We start from the raw sequence: 23,091 nt of genomic DNA on the forward strand, positions 1-23,091 counted from the left end.
GTATAAGCATTCACATAAAACACATGCATTAATATTTCACCCCCACACACACATACATGTACTGTACACATCAACAGGTATATAATGTGTAAGCATTAACATACACCAAAATATGTGGGGGAATAAAATGCATCTCACAATAAGCCCCTTTAGGTTTTTTATACAAACATACATACACCCCCCTCCCCAAAAAACACATACAGTACACCCCCCCACCCCCACACACAAATAAATATTATATACACACACACACACACACACACACACACAGATAGATACAGGGCTTGACAAACTAGGGCAAAACTCACCCCGCCCCACCACAAAGTACAGGCATACCCCGGTTTAAGTACACTCACTTTAAGTACACTCGCGAGTAAGTACATCTCGCTCAATAGGCAAACGGCAGCTCGCGCATGCGCCTATCAGCACGTCCTGAACAGCAATATCAGCTCCCTACCTGTACCGACGCTGTGCGCAAGCGGGGAGACTATAGAGCCTGTTACACATGCGTTATTTACAGCAGTTATGCACGTATATGACGATTGCAGTACGGTACATGCATCGATAAGTGGGGAAAAGGGAGTGCTTCACTTTAAGTACATTTTCGCTTTACATACATGCTCCGGTCCCATTGCGTACGTTAATGTGGGGTATGCCTGTAACTCCCTCACCCCCCCGCCCCCTCCTCCTCACGACTCTTACCTGCGGTGGGGTTCTGACGGCGTGGTGCAGGGATCTCCGTCTTCTCCCCTGCAAATTACCATGGCAATGGGACGGCGCGAGTCACGCAACGTGGCGCGGCGTCTTGAAGCGTACCATTACCATGGCAACGCGGTGTCACTTGCCGCTGCGCGGCCATTATATGTGTGTATATATATATATACATATACACATATACACACACAGCAGGGCCCCTGGTATACGGCGGACTCCGTTCCAGAGGCCCGCCGTATACTGAAAATCGCCGGAAAGCGGATCCGGCGATTTTCACTTCTGCGCATGCGCAAACCGGCATTTTTTGCCGTTCTGTGCATGTGCAACCTATGGTATGCGTGCCGGGCGCACTCGCCCGTTGTGCGCATGCGCGACTGGAAATCCAAGATGGCGGCCCCCTTCTCGGTGCCGCCGTATAAGCGGAACGCCGGATAACGGAGCGCCGCTGTATATATATATCAAAAAAGAATAGACTATACAGAACGGTATCGTCTATTCTTTTTTGATTATTAAAGCTCGGCTAACACGGTACTGATACACACACACACACACACACACACACACACACACACACACGAGATGGAGAGCGGGGGGAAGGAGAGGGAGAGAGGGAGATAGGGAGAGAGAGAGAGGGAGGTGGGAAGAGAGAGGAGTGAGAGGGAGGTGGGAAGAGAGAGGAGTGAGAGGGAGGGAGAGAGGGGACAGGGATATAGGAAGAGAGGATCTGAGTATGACAGGTACCGGGCGCCCTGGAGGAGTGAGGGGTCCTGTCAGAAACTTGGATAGAGGGGAGCTGCCTGCTGAATGGTGCCCACAGAGGTGCCTGTCAGGGGAACCTCCTTTCTATCAGTCTACAGCAGGGGTGCGCAAACTGGGGGGCAGGACATTTTGCTGGGGGGGCGCAGGTGGTTGCAGGGGCCTCACGCAATCCGGGGAATTATGCGAGTGCCCGGCAACACTCCACTTACCGGGATTCAGCCAGCTGTGTGACGTGTCACCATGGCAACGCGGCGTCAAATGCCGCCACGGGGCCATGTGACGTGACTTGACTTACAAGGTGGGTCGAGAGAGCCGGGGAAGGGAAGACAGGGGGGCGGGCGCAGCTTCAAAAGTTTGAGTTCCCCTGGTCTACAGCATGCTGCCTTGGCAGGCACCTCCACGGACACCTTCCATCAGGCCCCCTCTGCAGATCAGGCGAGCTCAGGTTTGCCGGCAGGATAGTGAGGGAGGGAGGCAGCAGCTGGGGGTCGGAACCAGCGGAGAGACGCAAGTAGGAGCGGAAAGAGCCGCAGGTTGCAGACCCCATGGTCTAGTTCCAGGGTGGGCAACCCTATCGCCATTCGCCACTTGTGGCGAATTGGCAGGGAAAGTGTGGCGAACAGGGCTGCATTGACTCTCTCTGCGGCCTGTGACGGCCCCCTCAACCCCCCCCCCCCCTCTCCCCTTCCTTGGTAGGGAAGGAGCACGCTCCAGCTGTGTAACACGCTCCCTTCCTTCCCACACCCCCGCCTGCTTCAACGTGTGCTCCATTCCCTTCGAGCTCGCTCCAGCATGACGCGCTGATGCGCACACCCCCCCCCCCAGCTCGCTCCTGCGTGATGTGCTGCACGCCTGCCATCCGCGCCGCCCGCCATCCAAAAATGCCAGCCCGCCACCACTGCCACCGGCCGCCACCACTGCCGCCGCCGCTTCTTCCATCAGCGGTGCGCCGCAATCTGGTAGGCATTGGGTGTGGGGGGTGCGGGTGCTTGATGAGGGGGACTGCAGAAAGGGTGCTGGGAAGAGAATCAAGGGTCCTGGGGGGAGATCAAGAGTGCTGGGAGAGATGATGAGGGTGGTTAAATGAGATGGTGATGAGGGGGGGATAAATGAGATGGTGATGAGGGGGGGTTAAATGAGATGTGATGAGGGGGGGGTGAGGAGATGATGAGGAGGGTAGTGGTGGTGGCATGAGAGGATGAGGGGGGGTTGCGGTCTGAGGGCCGTTCTATAGTGTGTGCGCTTGCTGCACCGAGTGCGCGCGTGGCAGTTATAGTTGGCCGAGGTTTGTCAGCCTTTCTATAATGGTGCCGCGCGCGCACGGCAGTGAGCGTGGGACCGGCTGACAAGGGGGAGAATGAGGAAAAGAAAGATTTCGCTACCGCCGCTGAAATGTGTGTGTGTGTGTACAATGTTAATAAATAATTTATTAAAGTATTTCTTTATTTATTTCAAACGTATTTATAACACACACACACAGTCACACACACAGTGCCTCACTCGCTCATAGCATACACAAAAAAAGCATGCGTCACGTGCGTGCGCGTTCGCACAGGCTCCGGCGCACACACTATAGAACGGCCCTGGGAAACAGTGTGTGTTTAAAATTTTCGCATGTGCAACATAATACCTCAATTTTTATATGGTGTGGCTATTTTCACTTCTATTTCGCCACACCTGTGGCTATATTGAAAAATAGGTTGCCCACCCCTGGTCTAGTTGGTCCAGTAAAGAGCATCATATATCCCGATATAGAATAAAGAAGTGTGACATTACTTCTACCTCCAGCACGGTCTGCTGCGCGCTCAGTGTTACACTCAGGTGGAAAACTCGGATCATTTCGAACATCCAAAATGTTCACCCCACAATGTAAACACGCACAAGTATATAGAGATTTATACACGCACGTACATGGAGAGAGATCTATACAGACACACACAGATCTATACAGACACACACAGATCTATACACGCACGAACACAGAGAAATCTATACAGACACACACAGATCTATACAGACACACACAGATCTATACACGCACGAACACAGAGAAATCTATACAGACACACACAGATCTATACAGACACACACAGATCTATACACGCACGAACACAGAGAAATCTATACAGACACACGTACATGGAGATAGAGATATATATATATACACACACACACACACACACACACACACACACAGAGATCTAAACACACACATAGATGGAAAGCGAGAGAGAGCGAGAGAGAGCGAGAGAGAGCGAGAGATCTAAATACCCACATAGACAGATCTATACAGACACACACAGATCTATATACACACGAACACAGAGAAATCTATACACACACATACATAGATGGAAAGCGAGAGAGCGAGAGAGCGAGAGAGCGAGAGAGCGAGAGAGCGAGAGATCTAAATACCCACATAGACAGATCTATACAGACACACACACAGATCTATACACGCACGAACACAGAGAAATCTATACACACACATACATAGATGGAAAGCGAGAGAGTGAGAGAGAGCGAGAGAGAGAGAGAGCGAGAGAGAGCTAAATACCCACATAGACAGATCTATACACACGCGCACCTGCACACACAGTACATGGAGAGATCTATACACACAAAGATAGAAAGAGTTATCTATATGAGCACACTATATATATATAAAGATCTATACACGCAAGAAATATAGATCAATCTAGAACTGGAAAAGGTCAGGTTAATGGTTTCCACTTTTACCTTTAACCCCGTTTTGCCTGAGCGGTGAAGTATTCTGGCATTGCGCAGTAATGGATTCGCCACGCAGCGCAGATTACATCCTACACGTTGGGCACTGCGAAGCAATGCATGCCGGCAGCAAAGGGTTAAGAAGAGGCTTCCACTTCCCATGCTTCCCGAAAACGGGAAAACAAGCCCCGGCGCCGGGACACGTGCCCTTCGCCATGGCTCAGCGTGCTGCAGCCTACAGAAGGCCCGGCGCTGGCACCAGACCGGCTTAGCAGGACTGCTGCAGGCAGTGCCCCAGGACCCGCTTTGGGATGGAGAAATGTGGCTACCCGCGGCTGCTCTGTATTTGCACAATTCCCTGGATGAAGGAGAAGAAAAACACCTTCAATCCGACGCAGGGCCGGGGGAGGGGGGGGAAAGGGGGGGGAGGGGGGAGGAGGGGGAATCAAACCCGGAGACTGCAGTGCGAGTGCCGCAGCAGAATTAAGCTTTGCCCAGGGAGCAAGAGGCCAATTAACCATCAACGTGCCCACTGCCCGTCCTGCCCCGCCCCGTGCGCAGCACGTGGGTATACGGAGAGGAGTAGAATAACATCGCAATTTGGGCGTCATTTATTCTAGACACGCAGAACATCGATTTGGTGGAGGGAGGGTGGGGAGGGTGTCGGGGTAGCCAAAATATGGGGGAGGGTGGCGCCAAGCAGTGTTTGGACGGATTCGTCTCTCCGCGGCCAAGTCTCCGCCGGCATAGGGCCGCAGAGGGACCCTCCACCGCAGCCACTCCGCCAAAAGGCATTTCATTTAAGGTTTCATTTAGAGGTTAGGGTAAGGGGCAGGGTGTTTTTAGGGTAGGGGGCAGGGTAGGGGTGAGTGTTAGTATGAGAAGGAGCGGCTCAGTGAGTAAAGACACTGACTGGCACTGTGTTTGAAGCAGGGGAGCCTGGTTCAATTCCCGGTGCCAGTTCCTTGAGACCTTCGACAAGTCACTTTATCTCCCTGTGCCTCGGGCACCAAAAACATAGATTGTTCCTGTACTAACTAATGCACATATATAAGTACTAATTACGTATTCGATTTCAGTTTCCGGCCAGCGTCATAGGAACACTAATGAACTTTACCTATAATTATAACCTTAAGCCGATAGGGTGCTTCTGAAAACCTATACACGGCGAGGAACACTGAAAACGCGGCGATAAACTCACAGGACGGCCGTCCGTAGCATACGGGCAGAGATGCGCACTCCTGCGCTAATTACAAGCCATAAAATCCATTTATAGTCAAATAATCTGGATAAATAAAAACACTATTAACCGCTCGTTTATTTGATGGCGAAAATCACTTATAACCGTAAACGCAAAGCAGGGCTTTTTTTTTTAATGGCATTACAAGTCACGGAGGAATTATGCTGCTAATTGCCTAGAATTAGGTATACAACACCACACCGAACCCCGCTCCAGGGACGAGGCTACCTTTTCCCTCGTATTTTCCCCGTGCGTATTTAGGGGTGAGGCGAGCGGGTGTTTCACGTGCCGTGCTGATTCAAGGCTTTACTGATCCTCCAGCGGGATGTCAAAGAGCAAAAGGAGCAGAGCGCGCCATGCGCAAAAAATATTGTGAATTTGCAACCGCGCCGGTTCTTTTGTTAACCCCTTCTGTGCCAGGGCCGCCCGCAGTGCATTAAAAATCAGTCTTCTCTGGCATTAAAGGGGTTAAGCATGTTTTAGGGCAGGGGGTGGGCAACTACACCACAGGGGGCTCAATCAGCCCCAGCTTCAGCGCAGGAGGCTCAATCAGCCCCAGCGTCAGATAAGAAGGCTCAATCAGCCCAAGCACAGGTGGCTCAGTCCCAGCTTCAGCACAGGTGGCTTAGTCGTGCTGAAACAGGGATATCCTGAAAACCTGGCCTGTTGGTGGCCCTTGAGGACTGGAGTTGCCCCCCGTTGTGTTAGGGAATAATTCTTTGGACTGTACCTAGCATCGCACGGTGGGTTTCTGCCAGAACAGCCTCAACGCCTCGATCATTTTGACATCATATGATTATCCGCCATTATTATCATGCCGATAAATACTTGCCGAAGGCCGATAAAGGCACAGGGCCCTAACCCACAAAGTTCACCGTCAAAGAACACCGAGAAAATGCCGTAGCAATTGCAAATGGGTCAGCCGCCAAGGTGCAGAAGGGAGGCCATTTTTAAAGGCGGGCCCTCAAAACTATTGTACGTCTCAGGCTGCTGGGGGATTTGACACGGGCGGGCGCAATCACGGCGACAAAAGTTGAAGCGACGCCACCAAGCAAATGAGAAAATCCGAGGAACGTCACCATGAAAAGTAGAGCGGCGCAACCGGTCGCAAACCCCCTAACCTCTTTTCTATTCCTAGATTCTCATTGTCTTGCGTCCCCCCAGCGGAACTTCCTTTGCCCGCGAACAGGGCACGAGGGCGCTTTTATCTGCGGCGGCAGGACGGAGGTTGGCGGAGCAACCCGAGCTCTTAGGACATCAGGGCAGAAAATTCGGGAAAGGGAACACGAAATAATAAAAGGAAATAATAATTGCTACGTGGGAACCAGCCTGCTCTGCTACTTTGATTCAAATCAATTACCATTATCTTCCGTACCAGCTCTCGCCGCCGTCCCCGCCGAACCAGCTGCGTTCAACTTGACTTTTGCCGTCACCGTTTCTGGCTGCGGCCTCTGCTTTTCTCGATGCCGGGGACCTTATCACTTGCTCCCGACCGGCAAACCTATTGCAGGCCCCCCCCCCCGCCCCCGCCCCCCTCGGTCCTGTTTCGCTTTATCTGCTCGTGCAGACCTCAACCCTGGCAAAGAGACGAGTCAAAAACGTCTGCGCGGCCGTCCCTGGGAACGGTGATGTGTTACTCCCACAATCCACTGGGAGTTCATTACTCAGCGAGGGTTCTCCCACCGTGAGCCAGCCGTCCAACCATCCCCCCCCCCCCCGCCCCCCTCCTCTGTCATTAAGAACGCCAGCCTTGTGAGGAGCGGCGAGAAAACACAACCGCAAAATTTTAGATTAATAAAAGCATTTGTTGATTCTACAGAAACTTAGCAAGCCCTGAAGTATTCCACGCGAGGCGCAGCGCAGCGCCAGCCACTCTCTCGCTCATATTATCTCTTTCTTGTGAAATCCTTCCCCCGGCACCAGCCCCAAAGGGGTTTCAGATGTGGCGGTGACTAACCGAAATCAATGCGCACTCACCTACTGACATTTTTACATAGTTTTTGGATTTAGTATCCGGCCCAAAACACAATCAAATCTTCTGCCAAGCCAATAACAGGCACTTAGCTAGTCTGCTATTACAGTTACAAAGGGAAAAATGCAGGCACCCAAGGGAGGCAGGGAGAGACGGCACTGACGTCAGGGGTAATTGGGTGTCTGAGAGAGATTGCCAGCGGCTGGCCTGGCTCCCCGGGGACGCACACAAAGCCGAGCTGCAATTCTAATAAAGGAAAGTACATTCTAGAAAGGGCATTGAGCAGCACAGAGGCTTTGGGGAGACTCAAAATATCAGCAGCACATGGAGGTACGCGCATGTCAGGATACATAGGTGCACACAACATATACCGTAAACGCACTATATATATATATATATCAGTACCGTGTTAGCCGAGCTTCAAAAATCAAAAAATAAATAGATGATACCGTTCTCTGGGTAACGAAATGCTATATATAATATATCATATATACACACACACACACACACACACACACACACACACACACACACACACACACACACACACTATCTGCAGCCCTGGATGGACGCCTCCACAATGATCTTTTAAATAGGGATGGGAAAAGCCAAGGGCGCCTAAAATGCACCCTCCGATGCCTGTGTTGCACCGCCGCAAACCGGCAAAACAGCGCGCCCCTGATCCTGCTTTACTAGGGCGACATCAAAGCAGGATCGGGAACGGCGCAGTGGTGACTGACAGGTCCAGCCACCAACGCGCCACTCAGTGAGGAGGGGGGGGGGGTGGGAGCTCCAGGACTCGGCCCACCCCTGCTGTCAATGAGGGGGGAGGGAGGGGGGAGGGGGGAAGAGTGTGAGTGTTAGGCGTGTGCGTCACTACCTGTATATCTATAATATATATACACATACATATATACACACACACACACACACACACACACACACGTGTGTGTATGTATTTGTATGTGCGTATGTATATGTGTGTGTATGTATATATGTATATGTAGATGTATGTGTGTGTACTGTATGTATGTATATATGTATATGTAGATGTATGTGTGTACTGTATATATGTATATACATACATATACATACATCACACACTACTTTGTGGCTTTGTTTACACATCTGTTTTCCGTTACGATGTCCTATTGGTGGGTGGATTGTAGCGCACAGATTTTGGGGGGGAGGGGGTTATTTTAAGGGGCTCGAAGCTGAACCGCTCCATTTACTCAGCGATGCTGGTAAAAACGGACCCCAACAACAACAACAAAATCGCTGTTATTGTGCATGGATTTGAGAAAACATTCTCTGCACTAGAGGGGTTACACACTCACAAAAAGGAAAGTTACAAGACCGGAAGCACCTGAGACCAAGCAGCACGCCCCTCACACACGTGCTGGTTATCATCAGCGAAATGGCTTTGTTTGTTATGCGCAATGAAAAGTCACCAGAGAGTGACTGAAAAAAGCAGTTGAGACTGCTCACTACCTGCTGCCCACCTGCTACCTACCAACCTGCTGCCCACCTGCTACCTACCAACCTGCTGCCCACCTGCTACCTACCAACCTGCTGCCCACCTGCTACCTACCAACCTGCTACCTACCAACCTGCTGCCTACCAACCTGCTGCCCACCTGCAATCTACCAACCTGCTGCCTACCAACCTGTTGCCCACCTGCTACCTACCAACCTGCTGCCCACCTGCTACCTACCAACCTGCTGCCCACCTGCTGCCTACCAACCTGCTGCCCGTCTGCAATTTACCAACCTGCTGCCCACCTGCTACCTACCAACCTGCTACCTACCAACCTGCTGCCCACCTGCTACCTACCAACCTGCTGCCCACCTGCAATCTACCAACCTGCTGCCCACCTGCTACCTACCAACCTGCTGCCCACCTGCTACCTACCAACCTGCTGCCCACCTGCTGCCTACCAACCTGCTGCCCACCTGCTACCTACCAACCTGCTGCCCACCTGCTGCCTACCAACCTGCTGCCCACCTGCTACCTACCAACCTGCTGCCCATCTGCTACCTACCAACCTGCTGCCCACCTGCTGCCTACCAACCTGCTGCCCACCTGCTACCTACCAACCTGCTGCCCACCTGCTGCCTACCAACCTGCTGCCCACCTGCTACCTACCAACCTGCTGCCCACCTGCTACCTACCAACCTGCTGCCCACCTGCTGCCTACCAACCTGCTGCCCACCTGCTACCTACCAACCTGCTGCCCACCTGCTGCCTACCAACCTGCTGCCCACCTGCTACCTACCAACCTGCTGCCCACCTGCAATCTACCAACCTGCTGCCTACCAACCTGTTGCCCACCTGCTACCTACCAACCTGCTGCCCACCTGCTACCTACCAACCTGCTGCCCATCTGCAATTTACCAACCTGCTGCCCACCTGCTACCTACCAACCTGCTACCTACCAACCTGCTACCTACCAACCTGCTGCCCACCTGCTACCTACCAACCTGCTGCCCACCTGCAATCTACCAACCTGCTGCCTACCAACCTGTTGCCCACCTGCTACCTACCAACCTGCTGCCCACCTGCAATCTACCAACCTGCTGCCCACCTACCTGTTGCCCACCTGCTACCTACCAACCTGCTGCCCACCTGCTACCTACCAACCTGCTGCCCACCTGCTGCCTACCAACCTGCTGCCCACCTGCTACCTACCAACCTGCTGCCCACCTGCTACCTACCAACCTGCTGCCCACCTGCTACCCACCTACCACCTTCTGCCCACCTGCTACCTACCAACCTGCTGCCTACCTGCTACCCACCTACCACCTTCTGCCTACCGCCTATTTACCAGCTACCTACTTCCTATTTACCTGCTGCCTCTTTACCTGCTGCTTATTAGCCTGCGATCAGACCTCGCCAGGCTTTACTAGTCACAGTGCTGCATTTCCGCGGATATGCTGCTGTTTAGTTTAAGATGCACACGAAGCCAGAATAACGTTGCACGCGGCCAGGGGACACTCCCCACAGATCAGGAATTGTTAGTCAGACTAAACCCATAGCCGGGTCACATCTTTACATAGGAACTGACTGCAGATCCGCAGCACGTGGCTCACCCAGCACGTGGCTCACCCAGCACGTGGCTCACCCAGCACTCCCCATTTTCCGGGCTGCTATGAGACCGCAGGCACTGGGCTTGTATATTAGTAGATGGTCATGTTTCCAGTGGTCAATATTTACGCTGGGATATAGTGCACAAAATGTTTTATCCTCTCGTCTAGATTAGGGGTGGACAACTCCAGTCCTCACGGGCCACCACCAGATCAGGTTTTCAGGATATCCCTGCTTCAGCACAGGTGGCTCCATCAGTCCCTGCTTCAGCACGGGTGGCTGTCTTCCACTGAGCCACTGATTGAGCCACCTGTGACGAAGCAGGGATATCCTCAAAGCCTGATCTGTTGGTGGCCCTTGAGGATTGGAGCTGGACACCCCTGCTCTAGATTGCAAGCTCCCCGGATCACAGTCCTCATTCCCATCTGTATCTGTTTGCACTCTTTGTCAAGTCATCTCGTTTAAGACCTTTATACCACTCTGTACCTCGATTTGTACAGCGCTGCGGCATACGTTGGCGATTTACAAATAAACGCAAATAATTACCAAAAGGAGCAGCGTTAGAGACGCGGTGTGAAGGGGACGGCAGCCCAACCGCGCACTGAATACAGGTCCCAAACGTCCCTACATGCCATTATTAACAAAAAACAAAACTGTGCGCTACTACCTAACTACCTATAAAGTGTAAATGTATAAATATATACAGTGCAGTGACTATACCATCAATTTAGTGATAAAAATTTTTTTTTTAAATTAAACCACTGAAGAAGTAGTTAATTCTACGAAACTAGTTGGATGTAACATTCTATTGCCTTATATCTGCCTACATTGGCCTTTGTCTATGTATTGGCCTGTCCTGTTTTTATTTCATCCTGTGTGCTGTTTTGGACACTTGTGAGAGACTTTGTAAGACTGTTCAAACTTCCCTATTGAATCCACCACTGCTGTGTAGACAGTGACGTCACTACACAGCGTCCCGCGACGGAGCGGCACGCTGAGGGCACCCCAGCAAGCTGCGTTTTAACCTCTGTGCAGAGGATACACCTGCCGAGGTACAGGAGCAGCTTCATATCGGCCAGGAAGCAGGAGCGATTTCACCGAGCCCCAGTGCCAGCTGCTGAACCTGGCTGCATGAAGGGAAATCCCCTTTGGAGTGAAAAGACTGACGTCCTGCCCCAGAATCAACTGAGCTGCAGCAGCAGAGGGAAGCAAGCACCCGAATCTACAGCCAACAGCTGCCGAGTGGTAAACAGTGTGATACACACTACATGCCTTTTACCAACTTTTTCCATGTACGCAGATATATTACCCCCTTTTTAATTCTATAATATATTGTTGAATTTGCTTCACTATTTGGCGTTGTGCGCGGTTTTCTTTTGATGCCATTATTACACTGTAATGGGACCTGTTCTAACCATGTCCCAGATACAAACCATGGCATCTGTTGCCAGCCCTTTGCGCATACTTCCAGGCACACACAGGGGCGAAGGGTTGGGAGCACTAGCTTGGAATAACCCATTCATGTAAACGATGCCCTCGTCGGGTTCCCTCCAGAACAGAACAATGGAAGACGCGCGGGACCGGACGATCGATACTGCAGTCTCCAAGGTCCCGTGTGCAACGAGGGACGGACGCGGCACTGATTCCGGCGCTCGAGAGAACAGAGCAGAGGTCTAATAATGGAAAATTCAACGTCTAGAGCGCCCTTCATTCCAAAGCGGTCGGGCAGGCACCCTGTGGGTATAAAGCAGGGGTGGCCAACTCCAGTCCTCAAGGGACAAAAACAGGCCAGGTTTTCAGGATATCCCTGCTTACAACACAGGTAGCTCAATCTTCGACTGGCCAACTCCAGTCCGCAGGGGCCACCAATAGGCCAGGTATTAAGGATAGCAATGTGTCAGCACAGGTGGCTCAATCAGTGGCTCGACAGCCACCTGTGCTGAAGCAGGGATACCCTGAAAACCTTACCGGTTGGTGGCCCTTGAGGAATGGAGTCGGCCGCCCCTCCTTTAGAAAAGGTTAATAAGAAAATCCACCTCCCTCCACAGCACAACTTTGGAGGCATATATACCCCAACCCCAAATAACAGAGGCGCACGTCAGTGGATATTAAGAACCGTCTCCCACCATTGGAATAAACGCCCGCGCCAGAAATAAATGGCGATTTCTACGTAGGAAAAGCAGGAAGAAAGAAAGAGTTTGTTTTATTGCCCTTGCAGCTTTTTTTTTTTCCTCCCTTACAATAAATGTTCTAGAAGGCGGCTCAAACACACTCAATTTTGTCCTTTGGCAAATTCTCCTCTTTCAGTCTTGCATGAAGGGAAGAGAGAGAAAGAGAGAATTTCCCCGCTGAGTTTTTCTCCTCTTCCTGGGGTGTATCTGGTACCCTGCCGGGCTCTGTGTAATTTCCAGTTCCTCAGAATTCAGGTATTAATAAAGAACCCATGGGGATTTCAACAATATAACCCTACATTTTCAGGCATTATGAAAGGAAAGCCCCAGGGGGCGGTGGCTCAAATTTCTGAAATGTAGGCATTGTAAAAGGCACCCCAGGGGATCCCTGCGATAGAAATCTGCTGAATTCAAAGCATTTTCGGAGTCCTGGAGGGAGTCATTACTCCCACTGGAAGCTTTTTACAAAACATGTGTTGCTGACATGTTGACAGATTGTTCAGTGAAGTGTTTAGGTGCATGCACAAGGCGGGTCTGCAGAGACGCATGGCTCTGCCAGCCAGCCTCCCAACACACAGGCTGGTACCAGCCAGGTCTCAGAATGCGGGCGAGAGTGGGGGAGAGAGGGGGAGAGGGGGAGAGGGGGAGAGAAAGGGAGACAGGGAAGGAAGGAAAGAAAGAGGAAGCGAGAGAGGGAGAGAAAGAGCTGAAAAAAACTAAATTAGCCTCGTGTCCCCGATTTCTGAGGGAAAACAAGAAAAAGCACAGCTCCCTCTCCCCTAAACAGGCAGCGCTCCCCCTTGCACTAAACAGGTACAGCTCCCCCACCCCCCCAAAACAGGCACAGCAGCTCCCCCCCCCCAAACAGGCACAGCCCCCCCACACACACCTAAACAGGCATAGCTACCCCCCTAAACAGGCACAGCTGCCTTCCCCTAAACAGGCAGCGCTGCCCTTGGAAGTGGGCAGCAGGAGCAGCTGGTGACTGCGCTTGTGCGTCTGCCAAGGGCTTTAGTGAAGGAATCTTCAGGAGACTCAGTGCGGGGGGTGTGAGGATCGGATCAGGGAGAGATGGGGGGGGGGGGATGTGAGGATCGGATCAGGGGAGAGATGGGGGGATGTGAGGATCGGATCAGGGAGAGATGGGGGGGGGGATGTGAGGATCGGATCAGGGGAGAGATGGGGGGATGTGAGGACAGGATCAGGGGAGAGATGGGGGGGATGTGAGGATCGGATCAGGGGAGAGATGGGGGGGGGATGTGAGGATCGGATCAGGGGAGAGATGGGGGGGGGGGATGTGAGGATCGGATCAGGGAGAGATGGGAGGGGGGGGATGTGAGGATCGGATCAGGGGAGAGATGGGGGGGATGTGAGGATCGGATCAGGGGAGAGATGGGGGGGATGTGAGGATCGGATCAGGGGAGAGATGGGGGGGATGTGAGGATCGGATCAGGGGAGAGATGGGGGGATGTGAGGCTCGGAGCAGGGGAGAGATGGGGGTGGGGGGGGATGTGAGGATCGGATCAGGGGAGAGATGGGGGGATGTGAGGATCGGATCAGGGGAGAGATGGGGGGGATGTGAGGATCGGATCAGGGGAGAGATGGGGGGGATGTGAGGATCGGATCAGGGGAGAGATGGGGGGGGGGGATGTGAGGATCGGATCAGGGGAGAGATGGGGGGGTGCGAGGATCGGATCAGGGAGAGATGGAGGGGAGCGAGGATCGGATCAGGGAGAGATGGAGGGGTGCGAGGATCGGATCAGGGAGAGATGGGGGGGTGCGAGGATCGGATCAGGGAGAGATGGAGGGGTGCGAGGATCGGATCAGGGAGAGATGGAGGGGTGCGAGGATCGGATCAGGGAGAGATGGAGGGGTGCGAGGATCGGATCAGGGAGAGATGGAGGGATGCGAGGATCGGATCAGGGAGAGATGGGGGGGGTGCGAGGATCGGATCAGGGAGAGATGGGGGGGATGTGAGGCTCGGAACAGGGAGAGATGGGGGGGATGTGAGGCTCGGATCAGGGAGAGATGCCTGGTCCCTCAGTGCGCCGGCCTCAAACCCCGGCTTCGGCCGCTTGATCCCTCGGTACGCCGGCCTCAAACCCCGGCCTCAGCTGTCTGGTCCCTCGGTGCGCCGGCCTCAAACCCCGCCCTCGGCTGCCTGATTCCTCGGTGCGCCGGCCTCAAACCCCGGCCTCGGCCGCCTGGTCCCTCAGTGCGCTGGCCTCAAACCCCGGCCTCGGCCGCCTGATCCCTCAGTGCGCCGGCCTCAAACCCCGGCCTCGGCTGCCTGATTCCTCGGTGCGCCGGCCTCAAACCCCGGCCTCGGCCGCCTGGTCCCTCAGTGCGCTGGCCTCAAACCCCGGCCTCGGCCGCCTGATCCCTCGGTGCGCCGGCCTCAAACCCCGGCCTCGGCCGCCTGATTCCTCGGTGCGCCGGCTTCAAACCCCGGCCTCGGCTGCCTGATCCCTCGGTGCGCCGGCCTCAAACCCCGGCCTCGGCCGCCTGATCCCTCCGTGCGCCGGCCTCAAACCCCGGCCTCGGCTGCCTGATCCCTCCGTGCGCCGGCCTCAAACCCGGCCTCGGCCGCCTGATCCCTCGGTGCGCCGGCCTCAAACCCCGGCCTCGGCCGCCTGGTCCCTCGGTGCGCCGGCCTCAAACCCCGGCCACGGCCGCCTGATCCCTCGGTGCGCCGGCCTCAAACTCCGGCCTTGGCCGCCTGGTCCCTCGGTGCGCCGGCCTCAAACCCCGGCCTCGGCTGCCTGATCCCTCAGTGCGCCGGCCTCAAACCCCGGCTTCGGCCGCCTGATCCCTCGGTGCGCCGGCCTCAAACCCCGGCCTCGGCCGCCTGGTCCCTCGGTGCGCCGGCCTCAAACCCCGGCCACGGCCGCCTGGTCCCTCGGTGCGCCGGCCTCAAACCCCGGCCTCGGCCGCCTGGTCCCTCGGTGCGCCGGCCTCAAACCCCGGCCTCGGCCGCCTGGTCCCTCGGTGCGCCGGCCTCAAACCCCGGCCTCGGCTGCCTGATCCCTCGGTGTGACGGCCTCAAACCCCGGCTTCGGCTGCCTGATCCCTCGGTGTGACGGCCTCAAACCCCGGCCTCGGCCGCCTGGTCCCTCAGTGCGCCGGCCTCAAACCCCGGCCTCGGCCGCCTGATCCCTCAGTGCGCCAGCCTCAAACCCCGGCTTCGGCCGCCTGATCCCTCGGTGCGCCGGCCTCAAACCCCGGCCTCGGCCGCCTGATCCCTCGCTGCGCCGGCCTCAAACCCCGGCTTCGGCCGCCTGATCCCTCGGTGCTCCGGCCTCGGCCGCCTGATCCCTCGGTGCGCTGGCCTCAAACCCCGGCCTCGGCCGCCTGATCCCTCGGTGCGCCGGCCCTGACAGCATTAAGCTCGGGAAAATGAACTGTGACTTTAATAAAGGGAAGGGGGCTCGGTGGAATTAGCTGCCTAGGTGACGGAGGGGGGCTGGAGATGGATGGAAATGTATTCGTGGCGTGGTGAGCTCGGGGCCAGACGGGGCCCCCCGGGATGCACAAACACCCAGAGCCTGGATGCTCTAATTTCTAGCAGAGTTTCTCAGCTAAATACTTAAAGCTGTGCGCGCCTGCGAGAAGCAAACCGGCCTGTCTGAATGCAGAGTGTGTGTGTTAGTGTGTGTGTGTGTGTCATTGTGGTGTGTGTGTGTCATTGTGGTGTGTGTGTGTGTGTGTGTCTGTCAGTGTGGTTTGTGTGTGTCAGTGTGGTGTGTGTGTGTCAGTGTGGAGTGTGTGTGTCAGTGTGGAGTGTGTGTGTCAGTGTGGAGTGTGTGTGTCAGTGTGGAGTGTGTGTGTCAGTGTGGAGTGTGTGTGTCAGTGTGGAGTGTGTGTGTCAGTGTGGAGTGTGTGTGTCAGTGTGGAGTGTGTGTGTCAGTGTGGAGTGTGTGTGTCAGTGTGGAGTGTGTGTGTCAGTGTGGTGTGTGTGTGTCAATGTGGTGTGTGTGTGTCAATGTGGTGTGTGTGTGTCAGTGTGGTGTGTGTGTGTGTGTGTGTATGTGTGTGTGTCAGTGTGGTGTGTGTGTGTGTGTGTGTGTGTGTGTGTGTGTGTGTGTGTGTGTGTGTGTGTGTGTGTGTGTCAGTGTGGTGTGTGAGTGTGTCAGTGTGGTGTGTGTCAGTGTGGTGTGTGTGTGTGTCAGTGTGGTGTGTGTGTCAGTGTGGTGTGTGTGTGTGTCAGTGTGGTGTGTGTGTCAGTGTGGTGTGTGTGCCAGTGTGGTGTGTGTGTGTGTCAGTGTGGTGTGTCAGTGTGGTGTGTGTGTGTGTGTCAGTGTGGTGTGTAAGTGTGTCAGTGTGGTGTGTGTGTGTCAGTGTGGTGTGTCAGTGTGGTGTGTGTGTGTGTGTGTGTGTCAGTGTGGTGTGTGTGTGTCAGTGTGGTGTGTGTGTGTCAGTGTGGTGTGAGTGTCAGTGTGGTGTGAGTGTCAGTGTGGTGTGAGTGTATCAGTGTTGTGTGAGTGTATCAGTGTGGTGTGAGTGTATCAGTGTGGTGTGAGTGTATCAGTGTGGTGTGAGTTTATCAGTGTGTAAGAGTCAGTGTGACTGTGAGGATGTGTGTGTCACACACACACAGATATACATATTACACATAGATAGATATACCCGGTACATATATATAACACTGCTCCGGTGTAACTGAAGGTGATACCATATATAAACCTGGAGTTCAGATACAGAGTACAAAGCAATGACATTTTCTGGTAATGGGGGGTTAGAGGGGGCCTCCCTTTGGTGAGAAGAGGAGAGAGCAGCCTTCCTGGGGGGGGGGGGGGAAGAGAGGGGCTTTCCATTGGGGGGGGGGGGGGGGGAAGCACCAGACCAACTGAAAAAGGTTTTACATCGGAAATTCAAAAATCAAATATCTCAACAGAGCTATCTGGGTCTCCCCCCTCCCCCCACAAAGCTATCTGGGTCTCCACCCCCCTCCCCCCCCCCCCCACTCGTTGAATGGCAACAGTAGGAAATGCGGGGTTCAGCATGTAATACTCTCCCCCCACCCCTAGACTCAACCCCTTCCCTGCCTGAGGGGCCTGCAATGCAACACAGCGGTTAATAAGTTATGTCGGTATCACAACCCTGCCACAATGTGTCAGGACAAAGCTGAATGTCACAGAGTTATCCGTCGTCACGTGCACTCATTCTCGTGATTGGTGTAGTAATGCAGGATATTAAAGGGGTTATTTCAGGAGCGGCCAACTCCAGTGCTCAAGGGCCACAAACAGGTCAGGTTTTCAGGATATCCGAGCTTCAGCACCGGGGGTGCAATCTTCGACTGAGCCACTGATTGAGCCCCCTGTGCTGAAGCAGGGATATCCTGAAAAGCTGACCTGTTGGTGGCCCTTGAGGACTGGAGTTGGCCGCCCCTGGCTTATTCATTAAACGGAGATAGTGCCAATCGGGTTCCCATGCAATCGTGCCAGGAAGTTCCCGAAATACCGGTGTTTCACACCACTTGCACTTTTATAAGTCTCAATACTCCACGGGGTACGGGTTACGGGATTTCCCTTCCCCGCTGTTTCCGTATCCATCCAGCTCCGTCTCACAAACCGGGACAGGACTCAGACTCTGTGTCCCCCCCCCCCCCATACTAACACACACCCTGTATAACCCCATTCTCTGAGCAGACCCCCACATACAAACACCCAGTATAGCCCCATTCTGTGAGCGGACCCCCCATACTAACACCCTGTATAACCCCATTCTGTGAGCGGACCCCCCATACTAACACCCTGTATAGCCCCATTCTGTGAGCGGACCCCCATACTCAGTGTTCGACAAACCTATACATTTGCTCGCCCCGGGCGAGTGGATTTAACCCCCGGGCGAGTAAATATTGGCCCAAAAAGCACACGTTTGGTACTAGGTGGCGAGTAGATTTTTTTGTGTGGCGAGTAGATTTTTTGGTGATTTGTCAACCACTGCCCATACTAACACCCTGTATACCCGCATTCTCTGAGCAGACCCCCCATACTAACACCCTGTATACCCGCATTCTCTGAGCAGACCCCCCATACTAACACCCTGTATACCCGCATTCTCTGAGCAGACCCCCCATACTAACACCCTGTATACCCGCATTCTCTGAGCGGACCCCCCATATTAACACCCTTTATACCCCCCCATATTAACACCCTTTATACCCCAATTCTATGTGTGGACCCCCATACTAACACCCTTTATACCCCAATTCTATGTGTGGACCCCCCATACTAACACCCTGTATACCCCCATTCTGTGAGCGGACCCCCACCCTGTATACCCCCATTCTCTGAGCGGACCCCCACCCTGTATAACCCCAGGGTGGCAAAGTACAATGTGATCTAATTTAAGAAACATTTGCACGGCCGGACTGAACCAACATATGGCGGCGTTACAATTTAGCAAAAGCGCTGTATGAAGAGACGGCGCGGCGCGTCTTTCATTGCTGATCAGGTTGTCAGGATATCCCTGCTTCAGCACAGGTGGCTCAATCAGCCCCAGCGTCAGCACAGGCGGCTCAATCAGTGCCTCAGTCTTTGACTGAGCCACTTGTGCTGAAGCAGGGATATCAAGACAACTCGACCTGTAAGTGGCCCTTGAGGAATGGAGTTGCCCGCCGCCGAGTTAACACCTTCACTGCCAAAGGCCCCTTTATTAGCTGACAAGAAGGTAAAGCATTACGCTCACCCTTACAGTGCCAGACGCATCAAATATGGCATGCAAGCCGCAGAGCGAAGCCTCTCTGCCAAGAGCGTTTCACATCCCGCAATACAGCGGGGTGGCCAAGTCCTACCGCCATTAGGCAGCAAATGGAGTTTATCGGAGTCATAACCTGTTCAGTTCCACAGCCGTGCAAACGGGTCTTGGCAGAGTCCGGAGTCGCAGAACCTGCCCGCAGGCTGATCTGTGCAGACGTCGGTCCGACTGAAGTACTGTGCGGCTGCTACAATGCGGACATCTTTAAGGATGCAGCCCGTGTCGGACCAAACTACAGACACGGAGGTCCATGGTGCGTGTTTTCGGGCTAATCCTCAAAGAACAGACAAATAACCGCACCTACAACTATTTACCGATACAATGCACCGGCAAACATCACCATAAAAGGTTTTGCCAACCAAATTAAAGAAGTATTAACTTAAAGGGGGGGGGGGGGGGGGGGATTCACTGGCCTTACAAGATAACACCCCCAGCCCCAAATTACTGCAAAAAAGATTCCAGTCGTTATACAGGAATGAGCATTTCCCTGGGGATAGGCATGTTACCAGAGCCAGTCTCAGAGACCCGCCAGCAGGGAGCGGGGGCAACTCCAGTCCTCAAGGGCCTCCAGCAAGTCATGTTTTCAGGATATCCCTGCTTCAGCACAGATGGCAATCAGTGGGTCAGTCTTCCACTGAGCCACATGTGCTGAAGCAGGGATATTCTGAAAACCTGACATGTTCGTAGCGAGAGGGCTGGAGTTGGCCGCCCCTGCCAGACGTCGCCGGTAGCAGCGCGTCCGCACAGTTCCTTTAATTCAAATATTAAATAATGCACAGAAATGGAAGTATAAAAGCGGAGTAACACGAGGTGCCGCAGGGCTCCTTAAGGAACATATGGAAAGTGGAAGTGTTGGACACGGACGGGCTGATAACTGGGGCCCCCCGGGCTGATAACAGGGCCACCCCCCCCCCCCCCCGAGCAGAGGCCAGGCTGCAGAGAGGTCCCAATGATGGAGTCGTGTCACTCTTACTCTGCTGCCAATTATCAGAGACCCACAATGTTCTCCGCTGGCACCTAGAACATCGCACCTAGAACATCGCATCTTCTCGAACGGCGATTATACAGAGAACGCGCGGAAAAGTCCTGGTTTCTACGCAGGAAATAACCAGGGAACAGGTAAAAAAAATAACACACGTCTGCACATGGTTATAGGTGTGTGTGTGTGTGTGTGTGTGTATCATTTTTAAAGTGATTAAAGGTGCAATTCTACTCGAAATCAGCTTTGAACTGAACTACATTATAAACTAAATGGCCAATTACCAGTACTCCCCTATTATTTATAAATAAAAGTCTACTGTTTTAGTGTCGGGGAGACTCTGTGGCTGCCGTTTCCTCTCCCAGAATCCCCTGCACGCCTCCTTCTACCAAGTGAGGGCAGAGACACCATCCGACTGGAATCAACGCTTTATCCGTCACCATCTGCCATGCTGTTCTACCCCCACGCAGCAGCAAAAACACTTTCTACAACGTAGGGTCAGTTAGGAAACTGGAATTTGGAGAGACACCCAGAGTTTTTCAAATATTGATGCTAGAAAACTCAATATCCAAGATGTACAGTATTCTTTTTTTTGACAAACAGCAGAGATATTTTAGTCGGGTGAAACGCGTTTACCCCCTGTGCTGCACTGTAGATCCCAGGGTTTTTCCAGGTATCTTAAAAGACAGGTATACGAATAAATCTCAAAATCCAGCATAAGAAAATAATTGCAGTGCTTAAAAGACTAGAATACAAGAGACAGCAGCTAGACAGACAAATCTATGAATGGAGCAGCATAATTACGGGCAACAGGAACCCGCTAATGTCCCAGGAGAAGGTGAAACGTATCAAACACGTCCGTGATTGTTTCGTTAAACTGCGTTTGGGAATAACGGTGGTTGGGATCCGTGCAAGAGGGCGCGCTCGCTAATACCGGGAAAACAGCTGGAAAAACTCCCGCAACGAGCACGGGGCTTTGCCACAAACCTCCTTTGCGTTTTATTATTCTGAAATCCTCTGGGCTCTTGTTTCGGAAAAATACCGATATTGAAAAAAAAATTATATATATGTATATATATTAAATTTGTTTTAGGGGGGGGGGGGGTTTAGAGTTTAGGTAATCGCAGCGAGTTTGAAACTTCTGCATATAAGTGTATATATACGCTGTATATGAAGTGATCTTTTGCTATAGATCCATAGTAGAGAGGTTGAGGGGGAGGGAGAGATTATATTGAACTGCAGCTCCGATACAAGAATACCCCCACTTGTCATTGCTTTCAGATTGCATTAGTAATGAGGAACGGTGTATGCGGGGTCAGGCGCGGTGTCTGATAGCAGGCAGTCCTAATCCCTTGTGGGAGCAGAGAGAGCCGGAAAAAAAAAACCCCCAAACCTCTCCAGCCACACGCCGCAGAGCAGGGACCTTTCCACCCTGTGTGCAGAAAAAAGGGGTTCAAAACATGGACGTTCAGCACTGAAGCACTATCATCGGGACGTGACACATAAAGCAGGGTGTGGGGGTTTGTATGTGTCGGGACAGCGGTTCGGCTTCCTGTCTGTGCTCCTCCAACGCTTATCCCAACATGAACCAAAATCACACTTCAATGGTAATTAGGGAGCGTTAAACCATGAGCGCAGCCGTTCCCAATATATTTAAACTGGGCCCCCCCCCCCCGGCCCGATTGTGGTCGAGCAGGGGTGTCAAAACGGAGCCTTCAAGGACCACCAACAGGCCAGGTTTTTTGGATATCCCTGCATCGGCATAGGTGGCTCAATCAGTCCCCAGCTTCAGTACAGGTGGTTCAAATCAGTGGCTCAGTCAAAGGCTGAGCCTCCTGTGCTGAAGCAGCGATAACCTGAAAACCAGGCCTGTTGACGGCCCTTGAAGACTGCGTTTGTGCACCCCTGCGGTAGAGAAAGCAGACCCCGAAAAGCAAAAGAAAAGAGAATTTATTAAGGATGCAAAGCCTTAACCCTTCTCCTGCCAGAGAGGACGGTAATAACATCCAAGAGGTCACCCGGTGTGAAATGTTATGGGGGGGGGGGGGGGGAGACGTACGTGTATGTCACTCGGCATCGGTATACCCAGTCTCTTCCCGCCCCCCCTCCCCCCCAAATCTCTACGACCACCAGATCCTGGACACGCTTGCGAGCGTGTTAATGCAGCTCCGCCACGCGGGGGTCGAGGGCAAAGAAGCCCAATTATTATGGACAGCAGAAGCTGCGACTCGCCCTATTATCATCTCCGGCTCGCGGCACCGGAGACGTGTTATTGCCTCTGGTGTCGCAAGCTCTGCTGCTGTTTAAGGACCGTGATTAGGACGCCCGGCCCCACCTCTGCTATCAGAAGCACCGAGGGGGGTCCCGGGCTCCTTTACCGCTCTGCAAAGCGTTATTACTTTGCCTCTGGGCGAGGGGGCTGGTGTCGGCAGTGACCCAGGGGCTGAAATTTAACACGCACAGACCCGGGGCCAAAATAAAATAGGTGTCGCTTTTATTCTAGAGGAAGGGGCCGTGGCCGGGAGAGGACGCCGCGCGCGGCACCACAACACAATAATTAAGGCCAGCGGGTCACCGCCGCTACAGCTGAACAAACGAGGTGTGTAATTAACTTGCGCTGCACCTTGCTACACGGCACGCCGAAATCCCCGATTGTACAGAATAGGGGGAGAGGAGCGGGCCAGCG

At 53.5% G+C, this 23,091-nt stretch overlaps 1 protein-coding gene across 5 annotated transcripts in view; it reads right to left on the minus strand.

Annotated features, from left to right (window-relative positions):
* ZNF423 (zinc finger protein 423) overlaps positions 1–23,091 on the minus strand; it is a 231,760-nt gene that overhangs the window by 140,962 nt on the left and 67,707 nt on the right. Inside the window, exon 1 of one of the 5 annotated variants that reach the window (XM_075577001.1) lies at positions 6,801–6,939. The exons of the other annotated variants lie outside the window; for them this stretch is intronic. The gene's annotated coding sequence lies outside the window, so the exon portion shown is untranslated. Of the gene's footprint in view, positions 1–6,800; positions 6,940–23,091 lie in introns of those variants that run through there. 5 annotated transcript variants of the gene reach the window in all.

The sequence above is a fragment of the Ascaphus truei genome, chromosome 19 (assembly GCF_040206685.1).
Source record: "Ascaphus truei isolate aAscTru1 chromosome 19, aAscTru1.hap1, whole genome shotgun sequence".
In the NCBI taxonomy this organism is placed as follows: Eukaryota; Metazoa; Chordata; class Amphibia; order Anura; family Ascaphidae; genus Ascaphus; species Ascaphus truei.